The sequence below is a fragment of the Mustela lutreola genome, chromosome 4 (genome assembly GCF_030435805.1).
Source record: "Mustela lutreola isolate mMusLut2 chromosome 4, mMusLut2.pri, whole genome shotgun sequence".
In the NCBI taxonomy this organism is placed as follows: domain Eukaryota; kingdom Metazoa; phylum Chordata; class Mammalia; order Carnivora; family Mustelidae; genus Mustela; species Mustela lutreola.
The window spans coordinates 44,736,072-44,752,913 of record NC_081293.1 but is presented as its reverse complement, the minus strand read 5'-3'; positions in this window follow the sequence as shown (position 1 = coordinate 44,752,913).

Genomic DNA, 16,842 nt, shown 5'->3' with positions numbered 1-16,842 from the left:
CCTTGTAAATAGTTTGAGAAAGCAACATATAAAATTTTAGTAGCTTACACAAAAGTATAGTTTGAAGATGGTATTGTTGTGATCAGATGTACATTTTGAAGGTGTAGCTGGGGCAACAGTATGAAGGGTGGATTGATCGGTAAGAACTAATTGGCAGGGAGGTCAAGTAATAGATAAGACAGGATAAGTCTCTGAGTCTGCAAGCTGACCATTCTTTGTGAGCATATGTATTTTAAGGATTTGCTTTAAAGTTTTCTCAAACTCTTTAAAAAAATTGTCCCTATATTTTCATGGAGCTAGGAGAACAAAATTCATACTACTCATTGTTTTTGTAGACTTCAGTCACATGTATTGGGCTCCTCTGCTCCCTTAACCTAGACCAAAGTCCTATTCTGTATGGTTTGATTTCTCACACAAGTGTCTCCATCCTCTGGTTCCTGTAGCTTATGTACTCTCTCTCAATCTCCACCACCCCCACTTTCTGTCTCTCTCAGCTTTCTACAACTCACTGCAATCTTTCTTTCTTCAGATACAGAAACCAGTGTAGCACATAGAGAAGAGCCATGGGAAAAGGGTTTTTGCTGGGTTTCCAATACATTTTGTAATATTGCCCAGAGATTAGTGGATCTTTGAGGCTGCCTAACTACATTCTTGAGCTGTCCATGATCATATGTCACATAAATGTATTAATCAGGGTCTTCCAGAGAAACAAATGCATTAGGATAGAGATTTACACAATAAGAAATTTATTGTAGAAATTGACTCATACAATCATGGAGGCCAACAAGTCCCACAATCTGCCATGTACAAATTGAAGAATCAGGAAAGTCAGTGGTGTAATTCATCTGAGTTCAAAAACCTGAGAACCAGGAGTGCCAGTCTCCAAGAGCAGGAGAAAATGAATGTCTCGTCTGAAGCAAGGACAGAAACTGCCCATTTCCCACCTTTTTGTTTAAATTCAGACCCTCTACAGATTGGATTATGCTCACCCACATTGTGAGGACAACCTTTTTTACTCAGTCTACTGATTCAAAGGCTAATCTCTGGAGACATCCTCACAGACACACTCAGAAAATATGTTTTAGCAGCGACTTGGTCATCCCTTCACCCAGTCGGACTGACACATAAAATTAGCCATCACAATGAGAGCAGCAGAATAACTCATTTACTTCCTCCATGTACAAAGACCACCTACTTCCTTCCTCTAAGGAAAAGACTTGCTTTAGATTGGTTTCTGTTAGTACTGATTTCACACACATCAAAAGTAGAAAGTTAAGAGCAACAGTAATGACACTTATATTAACTTCTCCTATTTCTGATGTTCTTTACAAATTACATAGCATTTTCAAATGAATTATATTATTTGTTGACCAAAACGACATTCTGTAAGTAGTTTCACCAATCTAGAGACTGGGACTCAGAGAAGTTATCTGCCTAATGTAAGACAACTAAAGGTGACAGAGCTGGGGTTGTCCAGTGTCTCCTGCTTCCCATCCCAGTTTTCCTACTTCTTCACCCTGGGAAATGTGTAAATAGGAAGTCAACTGACCCTGCTTTATCATTCTGAAAGGTAAAGAATCATTCACTTCGTCTTACCACCTTAGGTTTTCCTAAATAGTTTTATCAGCAAGCACCCTGCTTTAAAGAATTTTCCAGTCTTCCAAAGCTTGTTACACTTGTTACACTCCTCAGTATTCATCATTATGATTTTCCTGTAAAACTGAATCATCTGTGTATTTAGTGTCCTCATTTATGCTGAATTGGAGAGAAAAGGGCCTCTTTTGATGTGTCACATTTCTGTAATTCTCATAGGCCATGGCTATTTAAGCCCTCCCATCTTTCCATCAGCTATCTCATAACTGTCTCCAGGGATCTTTCACTTAAAAAAATTGCCTCTTAACTTTTGTTTTCATATCCAGCATCCAAAAGGAGAAGGGGATAGATAATTTCCATCATTCAACTGCTGCGACAAAATAAGCCAGTTCACTGGAAATGTTTACATTCTGTGGGGTCTTGTTTCCTATAGGGAAAAATATTTCTAAAATCCATACTTGCCCAGAACACTATTATAGAAACAGCTGTACCATCCTGCAGCCTTGCTTTTCTATGCCTGGCCTTCCAGGGACAGAAGTGGCTCCAGAGCCGTTCATCCAGCTGCTCCCTCCCTACATCTCCAACCAAGCAATGTGACTGGGAACATCTGAATTTCTTTCCTTGGCTCTTGCCTTGTTCACTGGATTTTTTTTTTTAATTTATTTTCGGCATAACAGTATTCATTATTTTTTCACCACACCCAGTGCTCCATGCAATCCGTGACCTCTATAATATCCACCACCTGGTAACCTGACCTCCCACCCACCCGCCAATTCAAACTCCTCAGATTGTTTTTTAGAGTCCATAGTCTCTCGTGATTCACCTCCCCTTCCAATTTCCCCCAACTCCCTTCTCCTCTCTAACTCCCCATGTCCTCCATGCTATTTGTTATGCTCCACAAATAAGTGAAACCATATGATAATTGACTCTCTCTGCTTGACTTATTTCACTCAGCATAATCTCTTCCAGTCCCATCCATGTTGCTACAAAAGTTGGGTATTCATCCTTTCTGATGGAAGCATAATACTCCATAGTGTATATGGACCACATCTTCCTTATCCATTCGTCCGTTGAAGGGCATCTTGGTTCTTTCCACAGTTTGGCGACCATGGCCATTGCTGCTATAAACATTGGGGTACAGATGGCCCTTCTTTTCACAACATCTGTATCTTTGGGGTAAATACCCAGGAGTGCAATTGCAGTGTCATAGGGAAGTTCTATTTTTAATTTCTTGAGGAATCTCCACACTGTTCTCCAAAGGGGCTGCACCAATTTGCATTCCCACCAACAGTGGAAGAGGGTTCCCCTTTCTCCACATCCCCTCCAACACATGTTGCTTCCTGTCTTACTAATTTTGGCCATTCTGACTGGTGTAAGGTGATAATCTCAATGTGGTTTTAATTTGAATCTCCCTGAGGGCTAGTGATGATGAACATTTTTTCATGTGTCTGATAGCCATTTGTATGTCTTCACTGGAGAAGTCTCTGTTCATATCTTCTGCCTACTTTTTGATACGCTTGTCTGTTTTGTGTGTGTTGAGTTTGAGGAGTTCATTATAGATCCTGGATATCAACCTTCTGTCTGTACTGTCATTTACAAATATCTTCTCCCATTCCGTGGGTTGCCTCTTTGTTTTTTTGACTCTTTCCTTTGCTGTGCAGAAGCTTTTGATTTTGATGAAGTCCCAAAAGTTTATTTTCGCTTTTGTTTCCTTTGCCTTTGGAGACATATCTTGAAAGAAGTTACTGTGGCTGATATAGAAGAGATTACTATGTTCTCCTCTAGGATTCTGGTGGATTCCTGTCTCACGTTGAGGCCTTTTATCCATTTTGAGTTTATCTTTGTGTACGGTGTAAGAGAATGGTCGAGTTTCATTCTTCTACATATAGCTGCCCAGTTTTCCCAGCACAATTTATTGAAGAGACTGTCTTTTTTCCACTGTATATTTTTTCCTGCTTTGTTGAAGATTATTTGCCCATAGAGTTGAGGGTCCATATCTGGGCTCTCTACTCTGTTCCACTGGTCTATGTGTCTGTTTTTATGCCAGTACCATGCTGTCTTGGTGATCACAGCTTTCTAGTAAAGCTTGAAATCAGGTAGCGTGATGCCCCCAGTTTTATTTTTGTTTTTCAACATTTCTTTAGCGATTCGGGGTCTCTTCTGGTTCCATACAAATTTTTGGATTATTTGCTCCAGTTCTTTGAAGAATACCGGTGGAATTTTGATCAGAATGGCATTAAAAGTATAGATTGCTCTAGGCAGTATAGACATTTTAACAATGTTTATTCTTCCATTCCAAGAGCATGGAATGGTCTTCCATCTGTTTGTGTCTTCTTCAATTTCTTTCATGAGTGTTCTATAGTTCCTCGAATGCAAATCCTTTACCTCTTTGGTTAGGTTTATTCCCAGGTATCTTATGGTTCTTGGTGCTATAGTAAATGGAATCGGTTCTCTAATTTCCCTTTCTGTATTTTCATTGTTAGTGTATAAGAAAGCCACTGATTTCTGTACATTGACTTTGTATCCTGCCATATTGCTGAATTGCTGTATGAGTTCTAGTAGTTTGGGGGTGGAGTCTTTTGGGTTTTCCATATAAAGAATCATGTCATCTGCGAGGAGAGAGAGTTTGACTTCTTCACTGCCAATTTGGATACCTTTTATTTCTCTTTGTTGTCTGATGGCTGTTGCTAGGATTTCTAATACTATGTTGAACAAGAGTGGTGAGAGTGGCCATCCTTGTCGTGTTCCTGATCTCAACAGGAAGGCTGCAAGCTTTTTCCCATTGAGGATGATGTTTGCTGTGTTCACTGGATTTTTAACAAAATCATGAGTCCTGTCTTGGGCTTTGGATTCCATACTCAGTCTCAATTTGAGCACATCTGGGCCTTGTCACATAGTGAGAAAAACAAATGTTCGTAGACATACTGTTAGACAACAACATGACATTAGCCAAGTTAGTTAATTAAAGAAAAATCTAAATTAACCAAGACTGAAAAACAAAATTATATAGTATTGATCTTCTCAACCTAGATGCAAAGTCATGTTCCTTACTCCTTCTTCTTGCAATTTCTCTTAGAGATCCCTACTACAGACAGTGGGGGCAGCCATGTTTGGAGGCTGTGAAGGGTAAGAGTGTTCCAAAGGGGAGCTAATTCTACAAGGATGTTTGCTTTCTACAGCTCTCTCAGCCATCTATTTCAGAAATCCTGAGCAAGTCTTTACACACATCTCTCAACAAACTAAGCAGACAAAACAAAACCAGCTTTATCTGCTCTTTGTCTCACAACTTACCCTGCCAGATTCTGATTTAATAAGTGAGGTACTATGTTAAAAAAAAAAAATCACAAAGATCTACAGATCTTACTAATTCAAATCTGCTACAGGATGTTTTTATTGCTTCTAACATTTTAAATATTCTACATATTTCTTTAACACTTTGATTTGGACATCAGAAGGATATACTGGGGAAGTAATGACTAACCACCTACAAAATCAAATTCCAAGCTTCAGTTTAACCCAAAATATTCTTTGACACTTCCAAGTTTGTCCACCAAAAGAACAGAGAGAATTCTCTGGCTCTGAAATCAGTGGAGACACTACTGTTGAGAGTATCAGGTACTCATTCTCTGATAGTTTCTCATGCTCTTAGAATGGCTTATGGGGGCCTTGCTGCCCAGGTACAAGTTACTTCTCATGGTATGGGAGATCAGGAAAAAGAGGAAGAGAAATAGGGACAAAGACTAAGGAAAATGCTATATCATGACATACTAAGCTACACTGTGCTAGTGAGAAAAAAAAAGAAAAAAAGAAAAAAGAAAAAAAATCTCAATGGCTCAAAAGAACAAAGATTTACTTCTTGCTTGTACCACATGACCTCCTTTGACAGGATGGAGTCTATGATTGTATCGTTGCATGTTCACTTGAGGATCCAAACTGAGGCAGAGGATACCATTTGGAGCAATGTATTTTCCTATTGCCATGAGAAATTGATGCATGCTATAATTAAAACTTTCTCTGGGAAGTAACACATTTTATTGACCACACAATAGTCCCATAATCATACCTAATAAGAAGCATGTTCCTACATCATGCCCAGAAGGGAAGAGCTAAATATTTATCATAATCCTAATGATTACCATAGTTGAAAAAGAAAGAGGCAGGGTCAAGGAATATCCCTAGGTCTGAGCTGTGAGCATTGGGCCCTGGAGGGAAGTATGTGAGCTAAGAAAAGGAAGCATCTATATTAAGTAGGGTGTTTATGTTTACAGTAGGGAATCCAACAGACAGGATAAGTAATTTCACCAAAATTCTCTCAGGAAAGAAATGGCAGAACAAGGCTCTTTGGTTTCCTGTGCCCATGTCTGCTGTCTCCATGCTCCAAACTGTTCCACTGAGTAATTAATTGACCATCTGATGTCTGTTCTAGGTACTTCCAAACAAGCAGAGTAAAAACCTAATAGAGGGCACACAAGAAATTACTGAAACTACCAAATCAGTATAAATTAAAGTTTAAGTTGTGTTACAGCAAACCTAAGAACAATTGCTTGATACAGACAGGGATCACCCTGGGAAAACTTCCCAAAGGAGACAGGATTCATAATTGCTCTCCAGGGATCAACAGGATTTGTTTAAGGGAAGGAAAAAACAGAGAACTTTCAAAACCAGCAGAACAGCAGGAGAAAAAGCAAAAGGGAAGGAGAGAGCCCAGCACCTGTGAGAACCCCTGGGGGAGACTGAGCTAGGGAGGATGGAGGCCGCAGTCAGGGACACAGGCTGAATGGGCCCAACCAGCAAGGATTCCTCCGCAGGGGAGCTGGCTTCCTGCAGACAAAGACAGGGAATTATGAATGGCTACTGAGCAGAGGCATTGTGGTGAGGCAGGTGCTTAAGAAGGTTGTATAACAGCAAGATGATTTGGTGGTGGGCAAGAGAGAGCTTCCAGGAAAACCCCACTCTGAGAGGCTATCACAATCATCCTGGTAATAAGCAGATTTGGAGTTGGCTTTTAAGATGTCTGAACTCATGAGGTCAACAGTACTTCAAGTCTTGATTTCAGTTCATTGACAAGGATTGGGTTCTCATTTTTAGGATAGAGTATGTAAGCCAGCATCTGGGAACGTATCCTCCCCTTGGTCTCCAGGGTAAGGAAGAGTTAGTGGGTGAACGTTTGGGATGGGGGTCAGGCAGCAGCCATGCGGCAAACCCCTGCATCAGGGAGGTGAAGTCACAGCAACAGCATACTGAACTCACCCTTGAGCAAGCCTGGGGATGGCCTCTCAGAACTGAACAACCTCGACAATTCTGGCCTTGTCATTCTCTCTCTGAATCTGAAAATGAGCCTTGACCCAGACTCACTGCTCCAACTCCCTGTCATTGACTCCACCAACCAGCACAGCTTTGCTAGAGCCAAGGAACCTTATACGCAGGAACCTTGGGAGAGCTCAACGGCCTACTTATTGCTATTACTATGATTAAGGGGGGCAAACCTGTTGCTAGCAATGCCTCATTAAAAGGACACCACCTATGAGAACACAGGAGCCAGGAACCACCTTCCAGTCAAGCATCAACACCTTACCCCCAAGAGACAGACAGACAGACTCAAACATACACATCCATGAACATGCACACACACTTATTTCCAGGGACCTCGTGCACACACTTCACTGGGACACGGCCTGTCTCCCTCCCTCGCCTCCTCTCCCAGGCCCTCCCAGCCAATATAGCCCAGCTGATGGTCCTCTCCTCAGTCTCCTGGAAGTCCAGCCACCAAAACAGCTGGAGGGGACAGAGGAGTCAGGCCATTTCCACCAAGGTGCAATAGCAAATCTGAGCTGGGACTCATTCACATTCAATTTACACTCTGCTTCCTTCTGATTTTATGGTGCTTTTACTTTCATGGCCCTGAAAAAGCATCTTTGTCAAAATACACATCATAGTATTAGGCCTGCAGAGGCGGCACTTTACGACACCCTCCCCTGCGAGGGCATAAATGGGGAGGGGTGTGACATAACTCCTATTTATCTGTTGGCGACTGGCTCCCACGGTAAGGCAGAAAAGATCTTGCTGCTTCCATTAGGAAGCTTTCTCTTCCTGAGGATGGTAATTAGCTAAATGCTCTTAAACCCCAGTATGGAAACAGCTGGGTATATTTCCAGGTGATGGTTCAAAGCTTTACTTGTAGGGATCTCTGCCTTTCAAGATGTTAATTGCAGTGTGGGAAGAAGAGGGAAAACATCCAGTAAATAACAAAGGTAAAGATTCAGGCAGGAGCACATGCTGGGGGCAGAGGGGAGGGCAGTGAGGACAGTTCCTGATATAGGTCCTTCTCTGGCAGGATGGACCTTGGGGAACGTCTGTTGGCTCCAAGCGGAGCCCAGGCCAGAGCCACATAAGACTCTGGGAGAATGAACGGTGAGGTCCAATGCCCCATAGGCATGCCAAAAGAAAATTATTTTTTCAAAATGACATCAACTTTATATATAAGCTGGATTAAAATGCCTTTTTTTCTAGACTTTCTCATTACAAAGCTATGGGTTAATTTATTTAAACTGACTGTTCCCCCTTTTCTGGCAGAGGTGGTATTCTTCCTTTACCCTAAGCATTTGTTTGCTCAGTCTCTTGGACTGGCATTGAACTTGACCCTGGACACAGTTGTCTTGGTGATACATAACTGATCAGAAGAAGGAAGCCCATCAAGAGCCTGTAGCCCATGACAGGATTTCTGGACAGTGTAACGGCTTCTCTCCAGGTAGGAAGCTGTTGCTCATGAGGAGACGTCAGTCATGGGGCAATAGTTGAGGTACCCACCAGTCCTAGAGCCTCTATACTCCAATGTCACCTCCCTAGATAGGTCTTCTCTGACAAATCTCTCCCTATAAGAATTCCTCCCTCTCAATCATTCCCTAGGTTGCTACCATGATTTATTTCCCTTTATAGCACTTACCTAAACACATTATACTGCACCCTAATTCTTTTACTGTCTCCATTTACTGTATGAAGTTATATGGTAGGCTAAATAAAGCCTATAAACAATATGGCTGATGCTAAACACATACTTTTCTTCTGAGAGTCTGAAATTTTTGATATATCCTAGGAAGAAGATGCCTATAAACAAGCCCCCAATCATACTATAGGCATTGAGTCTAATGAGCTCCCCAGCAGACAACAGCTCAGGTTGTCATGACTAGATGCTAGAAGATTGTGCATCATCTGAGTCCACAACACAAAGATTCTTGGAAACTTACACCTAATTTCCTCTGGACTGCATCTTAGATACTTTCCCTTTGCTGATCCTGCTTTGTATCCTATTGCTGTTATAAGTTTTAGTCATGAGTATAATTACAGGCTGTGTCCTATCAGTTTTCCTACAGAATCATCAAACATGAGGTTGGTTTGCAAGCCAGAGCTGAGAAAAAAATTTTTTCAAAGGCTTTATCTGATAAAAAATACTACTATCTAAAATAAATGAAGCACTTTCAAAACAATAATAAATGAAAAAAATCAATTTTATAAAAAAATGAGGAAAATATATGATAAACATTTCAGCAGAAAAAAGGTGTATATATGATAAATAAGTATATGAAAAGATGGTACATATTACTGATTGTTAATATCATTAAGAGAACGCACATTTTTGGGGCTCAGTGGGTTAAGCCTCTGCCTTCGGCTCAGGTCATGATCCAGGGTCCTGGGATCAAGCCCCGCATTCAGCTCTCTGCTCAGCAGGAAACCCGCTTCTCTCTCCCCCTCTGCTTGCCTCTCTACCTACTTGTGATCTCTCTCTCTCTCTCTCTCTCAAATAAATAAATAATCTTTTAAAAAGAGAGAGAGAGAATGTACATTTTTACCAATGAGATATCACTAAATACATATTAGGATGGCAAAAACGAACTGGGTATTGATTAGCATGTGGAGAAGCTGGGAATGTATAATAGTACAACGACTTTGGATAACTATTTAGTAGTTTCTTTAAAAATTAAACATATACCTACCGTATATCTATCCATTCCACTCCTATGTGTTTACCCAAAATAAATGAAAGCATATGTCCATATGAATGCTGGTACACACACACTCATGGAAGTTTTTTTTTTGTTTTTTTTTTTTTTTAAATAGCTAAAAACCTGGAAGCAAGCCAAATGTCCAGCAACAGAATGCAATATAATTACACTGACCAGAACACAAGTGTAATTTTATTTAAAATTTAATTCAGTATTCATTGTAGATGGGATGGACTCAGTAGGATACAAGCTCTAAAAACTGCATACTCTGTATTCTGTACATGTATTATTCTATGTATCTGTGACTATAAGTGTAATCACAGTCGTGATGTCAAGTCTAAATCTGAACTCCTTCACAAACATGAAGTTCCTGTCCAAATGGACTTCCTAACCAGCCACACAGTACCATCCCCATCTGCCCCACAGATGTGGCTTGTAGCAGAATTGCTGTCATGCCCAGGCCTAAGGCTCCCCATTTCTTACCTTTGCTTCCAAGTCCTCTCAATACCCATATTTACTAAATCTCTACTTCATCAAAGTTCTACACGAGACATAGTGAAAAATTCTAGACTGTCCCAATGGAATCTGTCCTCTAGTTTGAAATATAAAGATCAAAACATAGCAAATCCAACAACAAAAGTACAAATGATGACAATGTATACCATACCAGGCCCCAGCAGGTAACATTTGATACAGTTTTTTATGCCCTTGATGACATTTGGAGGTGATGAATGACTCTCTTGCTTGTCAAATGTTGAAAGTCACCAAAGAGGATAACAAAATGCAATAGTGGGGTGGGGGATGGGTATCAAGATCGTCCAAATGGCAGCGAACATTTTTTTAAAAAGTCAACACTGAGAATATAATAGGAAAATAATGTGGCTGGCTTATCTCGCCTTTTCAAGAAGATTCTTGGAGCACCACTCTTGCTAACATTTTTTGCCATAATACTTTTTTCCTTCAGAAAACACATCCAGAATCTGAAATGAAAAATCTGTCAAGCATGTGGTTGTACCACAGAGGATGGTCCGCTGGGGAATGGAAGAGCTGGCATACTGAGAGAAGCATCAATTTCCGGAGTCCTAAAGCCTAATTTTTGCTATAGGCTGCCCTCCATTAAAAGGAACTTGGAAAGAAAATCAGCAGAAACTGGTTTCAGTATTCCACAAAGTGGTATTTTTCAGGAACTCCCAACTTAATGGAAAGCTAAGTGTTTTTAGTTACTGCAAACTTTTTTAAAGTTTACTTTTATTAATAATGTAAAAAATCACATTGTTTTCTCTCCCAGTCCAGTTTCTATTTTTTGACTGAAATATATTCCTCTTCAACCAGGAAAAGTCACTCGATAAATACCCATGCCCCATCAGTCTTCCTCAGAAGCATTTCCCTGGTTCTAAGACAAAGAAGTCATAGGATAAATGAGGCCCCCTTACATCTGAGACAAAGGCATAATATCAGAGAGGGGACTTGGTCATTAATCATGGACCCATTTATAGATTGTCTATATGAGGTTAATCAGGCAAAAAGTTTCCTGTGTGCCTCTCAGGCTACGCCTGTTTCCCAACCCCCTTACCATCTCTGTTCCCATGTGATTCCCACCTTCAAACCCAAGCCATTCCTAGGCTCTAGAATCAGGTAGGATCTTGTACAGAAGAGACCGAAGATGCAAACTGGTACAGCCACTCTAGAAACCAATATGGAGTTCTTCAAAAAGTTAAAAATAGGAGTGCTTGGTGGTGCAGTCATTTAAGTATTCAACTCTTGGTTTTCAGCTCAGGTCGTGATCTCAGCATCATGAGATTGAGCTCTGCATCAGACTCAGTGCTCAGCATGGAGATGCTTGAGATTCTCTCTCTCTCCCTCTACCTCTCAAGTTCATTCACACTCTCCAAAATAAATAAATCTTTTTTTAAGTTAAAAATTGAACTACCCTATGACCCAACAATTGCGCTACTAGGTATTTAACTAAAGAACACAAAAATCCTAATTAAAAGGGATAAATGTTGGGGCGCCTGCATGGCTCAGTGGGTTAAAGCCTCTGCCTTCAGCTCAGGTCATGATCTCAGGGTCCTGGAATCAAGTCCCTCATTGGGCTCTCTGCTCATCAGGGAGCCTGCTTCCCCCACTCTCTCTCTCTACCTGCCTCTCTGCCTACTTGTGATTTCTGTCAAATAAATAAATAAAATATTTTTAAAGGGGGAGGGGGGAATAAATGCACCTGAATGTTTATAGCAGCACTATCTATATGGCCAAATTATGAAAACAGTCCAAGTATCCACTGACTGATGAATGGATAAAGAAGAGGTGGTGTGTGTGTGTGCTCCTCTGCCTGCTGCTGTCAAATATATAAATAACATCTTCAAAACAAAGCAAATATTACTGCTAGCTATAAAAAAACTCTATTTTTAACTGTCTACTTACGCTCAGATACAGTTAGCCCTGACGTTACCACTTACATATTTGTCTGGATTCCCCATAAGCTCACTAGATCACTGAACTGCCTATTCTTTGACTATTTCTTTCCCTTTGGACAACCCCCTAGATTGGCCACCTTTCAATGTTCCAAAAGAGGGTCAGTTTTCAGAGGTCCTCCACCAAGGAGCAGAACTGGCTCCAAGTTCGGATCCCTTCCAGCCTACTCCAACCCTACTGCAACAAACCAGGTTATCTACCCTTGGACTGAGAAAGTGATACCCATAAGATGTTTTATGAAATCCCAAAAGTACCTGACTTTTCCACTATCGTTTTATGGTGATTTACATTTTTCTGAATTTTTTTATCCAACTTATTCACCTGAAATGAAAACACATCACCACGAAATAGTCGACAAGGACCTTTGCTCCCTTCTGGCCCTGCTCTGTGGTTCTTCCTGCTCAAAAAAGTCATCTTCCCTTTGATTCTTTGTTCATAAACAGAAATCTATGAGATTGTACCTTTGGTACTCGTCACCAAAGAGAGCCCACGGGTTCACTCTAATTCTTTGCAACCTAAATACCCACAACAATGAAAGTGCATTGCTGGAAAGGTTGTGACTCTAGGAAAGATTTAGAATATATTGTCCAAGATTAAAGAGCCAAGTACAGATTCAAAAGAGTGTGTGTGTGTGTGTGTGTGTGTGTGTGTGTGTATGTGTGTGTAATAATAATAATACTTGTTAGGATCCTGCCCTAAACTATTTTGTATATTACATGTTCCAATTTGCAGAAGTCAGCTATTATTTACTAGAAAATTCATACATTAAAAAAAATCAAGCCATCGCATCTATAAACATAGCTAGATTGGAGTGAGTGAGCAATTACATTTCAGATAAGGTCAGGGATCTAGGAACTTCTGAATCTTGCTCTTAGTCCACTCTTCTTTAAGATCTGTGACAAAATGTTCTGATCAGAGAATAACACAAAGAATATTTGATAATTGTTGGAGCTTAGGTCCTGAGGCATAAGGGAGGAGCCTATCTGACACGGGCCACAAAAAGGAAAGGTCACCTTCTGCCTAAGCTAAAGAACCCCACAGGCCCTGGAAAGATTTGCTTCATCTACTTTTGCTGCAAGTTCCATAGCTGAGCTACATGATTCACTGCTACACGGAGGGAAACACATTGGCCAACAAGAAGCAAGAGACCCAGTGAAGACCCGGAGTGTTTGTGGCAGGCCTCAGTCAACTGGCCCTTGGCCTTTTTCAATTCAAAAGTCATACATATTGATTAGTTATGGGGGGGGGGGGGTCTTCAGAATGAGGCTATACAGAGAAAAATGCAGATGGCTGGGATTTCTCTCAGAGAATCAGTAACTGAAAGGCTGTCTTCTCCCAGTTAACAGAGAAAAAAGTGTCCAAAAGTCCATCTCAAAACCGCACAGGTCTCCATTCCTGTGAGAGCTGCAACCCTGGGATTGAGGCCTAGTACAATATCCCAGAACCTGACCCATTCAGAAAAACAGCATTTAAGGGAAGAAGGAAGTGGACAATAGTAGCTAGATGCTTCTCTTGACTAATAGTGTGCTTAATTTCATTCCCAGTTATTCTCCCATAACTGATCAGACACAAGAACTCTATACCACAATATGAGACACTATGCCATATCAGTAGATCATTACTGACTCTGTCTCTTCAACTATCACCAGCACATGGGTCATCTCTATTCTCAGCACCAGGCTAGTTCTGCTAAAACTACCAAAAACAGAATGTGTGTCTCTGAACCAAATAATATTTTTCGTATTTCCTTTCCCTCTGACAGTAGATGCATAATCACATGGTCAAATCACTTTTACCAAGAACATTCCTCGACCATGAACTCTCATAGGTCACATGATCTAACCTGGAATAATGATATGAGAGATAAGAACTCTAAGAAAAGTTAAGATTTCAGTTGATTTGAGGGTTTTTCCCCCATTGTGTAAACTCCTAAGAAATTTAAAGAAGGGGGAAAATGCTTAAATTGTAGGTGTTTTTAAAATCACAATTACAGCAAAAAGCAAAATAGTCTCCCTGCTGAAGTATATTTCCAAGGAGCAACACTGCCTCAAGTCAAAGGCAGGAGTATAACTCAATAGGGACATTTCAAAAGGAAGGAAGGGCCCCAGCCATGCACACCAGTGAGCTCCACTACTCTTCAGCTAGCCAACTCAACCATAACAATGTTCAAGCCAATCCTACAAAATGCTGTCATAGGGATAGGAAGTACTCCCCACCCCTAGGAAAACTCTGCAACAGTGCAACTGTCCTAAATCAGGAAGCAAATGACCTTCAGTATGCTCTGGGTGACTATGCACTGGCCAAGCTACAGCCTACATGCAAGCTTCATCTTTTCCAGATTTTCCCTACATTGTGAATGGGAGTACTACTTTCTCTATCTGTCTCTACTATTCCACCACACTGAACTTCTTCTAGGTCCCCAAAGATGACCCCAAGGGCCTCCTTCCCACATACTGCTGTCTGTGTGTTCTAACCTGATTTTCAACAAAAATACTTCCTAAGTGATACTTCTCCTGTGTCCCCAGACAACTTAGTTCCTGCTGTCACATTTCCAAGGCACTTCTCTTCACTGCAATGGAAGCTTGTGTTTAATATTGGCCTCCCCACTGAACCATGCATTCTACAAAACCCAGGGACCATGCTTGTCTTGATCACCTCTTTATCCCAGACTTCTAGCACAGGGCCAAGCACATGGTATTTGTTTAATAGTTTTCCAAATGAACAAATGAACTCATAATTAACCAAGAAAATATATTCCAATAGAAAGTACATGTGAGACAGGAAAGTTCTCCAACTTCCAGAGAACAGCATCTCAGCTGGAAAAAGGTCTTAAGTCAAAAATTAAAAAAAAAATAAAAAATCCTATCAGTTTTAAATGATTCTCTAGTCGTAGCATCTCTGTGCAATTTCTGCCTTGGGGTCTAGCTAGGCTTTGTCGGGAAGATTCAAGTCCATAAATGAATGCTATAATAGAGCAATAGATGTGAAAAAAAAAATTCAGCTCTCATTTCTTGGCAGTGTGACCTTGAGGAAGCCATCTGACCTCTCTGAATTCAGCTATTCACCTATAAAAAGATATTAATGATTCCTGAGGTATCCTATATGAAAGAATTTGCCAAATTACAAAAGGACAGACATGTAAAAAACTATTGTAATGTTGAAAACATATCAGAATTTCAAATAGAAAAATACAGAATTGCAGGATCGGAGAGTCCAAACAAATTTCCCTTGCAACCCGATGAATAAAGGACAAGGCCAGAGACTGTGAACATGTGGTCTGGGAGGACTCCAGTCACCCGGCCCACCAGATAGCACCACTATTCCTGCCAAAGGAGAGGCTGGATGCTGATTTTATTTAAATGGATTCCTTTCCATCAGATTGTCTCATGATAAAAATATTTTCCCATATTCTCCATGAATTCACAATGAAGTTCAAGAATGTATAAAAGCCACTGAAGCAAGAACACAAGCTAACTGAATCTGGGCTTATGAGTGAGGATGGCCTCACACTTGTAATTCAAGCACTGCCTGCTGAGAGGCTAAGTAGATAGGTTTTAATATTAAGAGCAAATTGTCACATTAGGAAAACTTAAGAAGGTAGTGTTATAGTCTCTGGAGATGTCCCAGTTCTGATGTAATCAAGGGCATTTTACTACCAATGAGAACCCTGATAGCAGCACCCCATCTCATCCCATCCTATGCCAGAGTGGGACAGTAGAATGGGGAGCTGAAGATTCAACACATTGCAACTTATTTACCTTGAATCACTCAATCTCTGAGATTTAGCAGTGGTCATAAGCATGTATAAAAAGAGCCATGTGGAGACATAACTAGAAGTTCCAACCTGGAGAAGGCACTGCTGGGGACCCAAGGCACCAAGTACTGGAGGAGAAGCAGAGATAGAAGCTGGTGGCTGTAGTCTAGTGGAACTGGCTCAGAAAAGGGCTGCTTCTCATTTGCTACAAGGACCCTCATGGTGGGAGCAAAGAGTCTAGGCTTAGCTATCTTAGGTCACTGCAGAACAAAAGCTGGCCCACAGGGCTAACTTTCCATTGGTAACAGCTCCTTCAGGGACTTTGTAGAAAAGCTGCCAGTAGAAATACAGAGGCTTCCCACTGTGAGCTGTTCTCCCAAGTGATAAGTCAGATGTAAACCAAGAGACCTATGGATTCCTCATTAAAGTGTACTGTGACAGGGTGTCCCTGACTCCAAGTTCTTGCTCACTGCTAATCATTTCTTATACTTCTTGCCCCCGTCATGGAGTCAGCCAGAAAAGAAACCCAAAGGCCACTCAAATCTGGCATCTTGCCTTTGAAGAGATTAAAGTTTAAGTAAGGCACTAATGATACATCTATTACCAAATACACAAAGTGAATGCAAATGTTCACAATCATATACCTCTGAGCCACCCCAAGCACTCCAGAGAAATTCACTCTGCTGCCTGTACATTTGGTTAGTGAAGAAACATCAGAGGAAGAAGCTGTTTAGCTTTCAGAAGCAAATCCTCTAATAATCATGGGAACTGTCAGCTTTGAAAAATGGAAATTCCGTGAAACTCCTGTGGGGTCCCCCCAGTGTTTTGCATATGGTTTCAGAAGGGGAATATTTATTGATATTCTGCAGAGATTCCAGCAAAATCTACCCAGGGTCCCCAAATTCCTGCAAATCCTCCTAATGAATCCCGAGGCAAAGTGAACAGTTATGATATTCCCAGAGTAGAGGAGGCTTCAGACCAAAACATCGACTGTCTCCATGGAAAAGAGAAATAAATCTGATT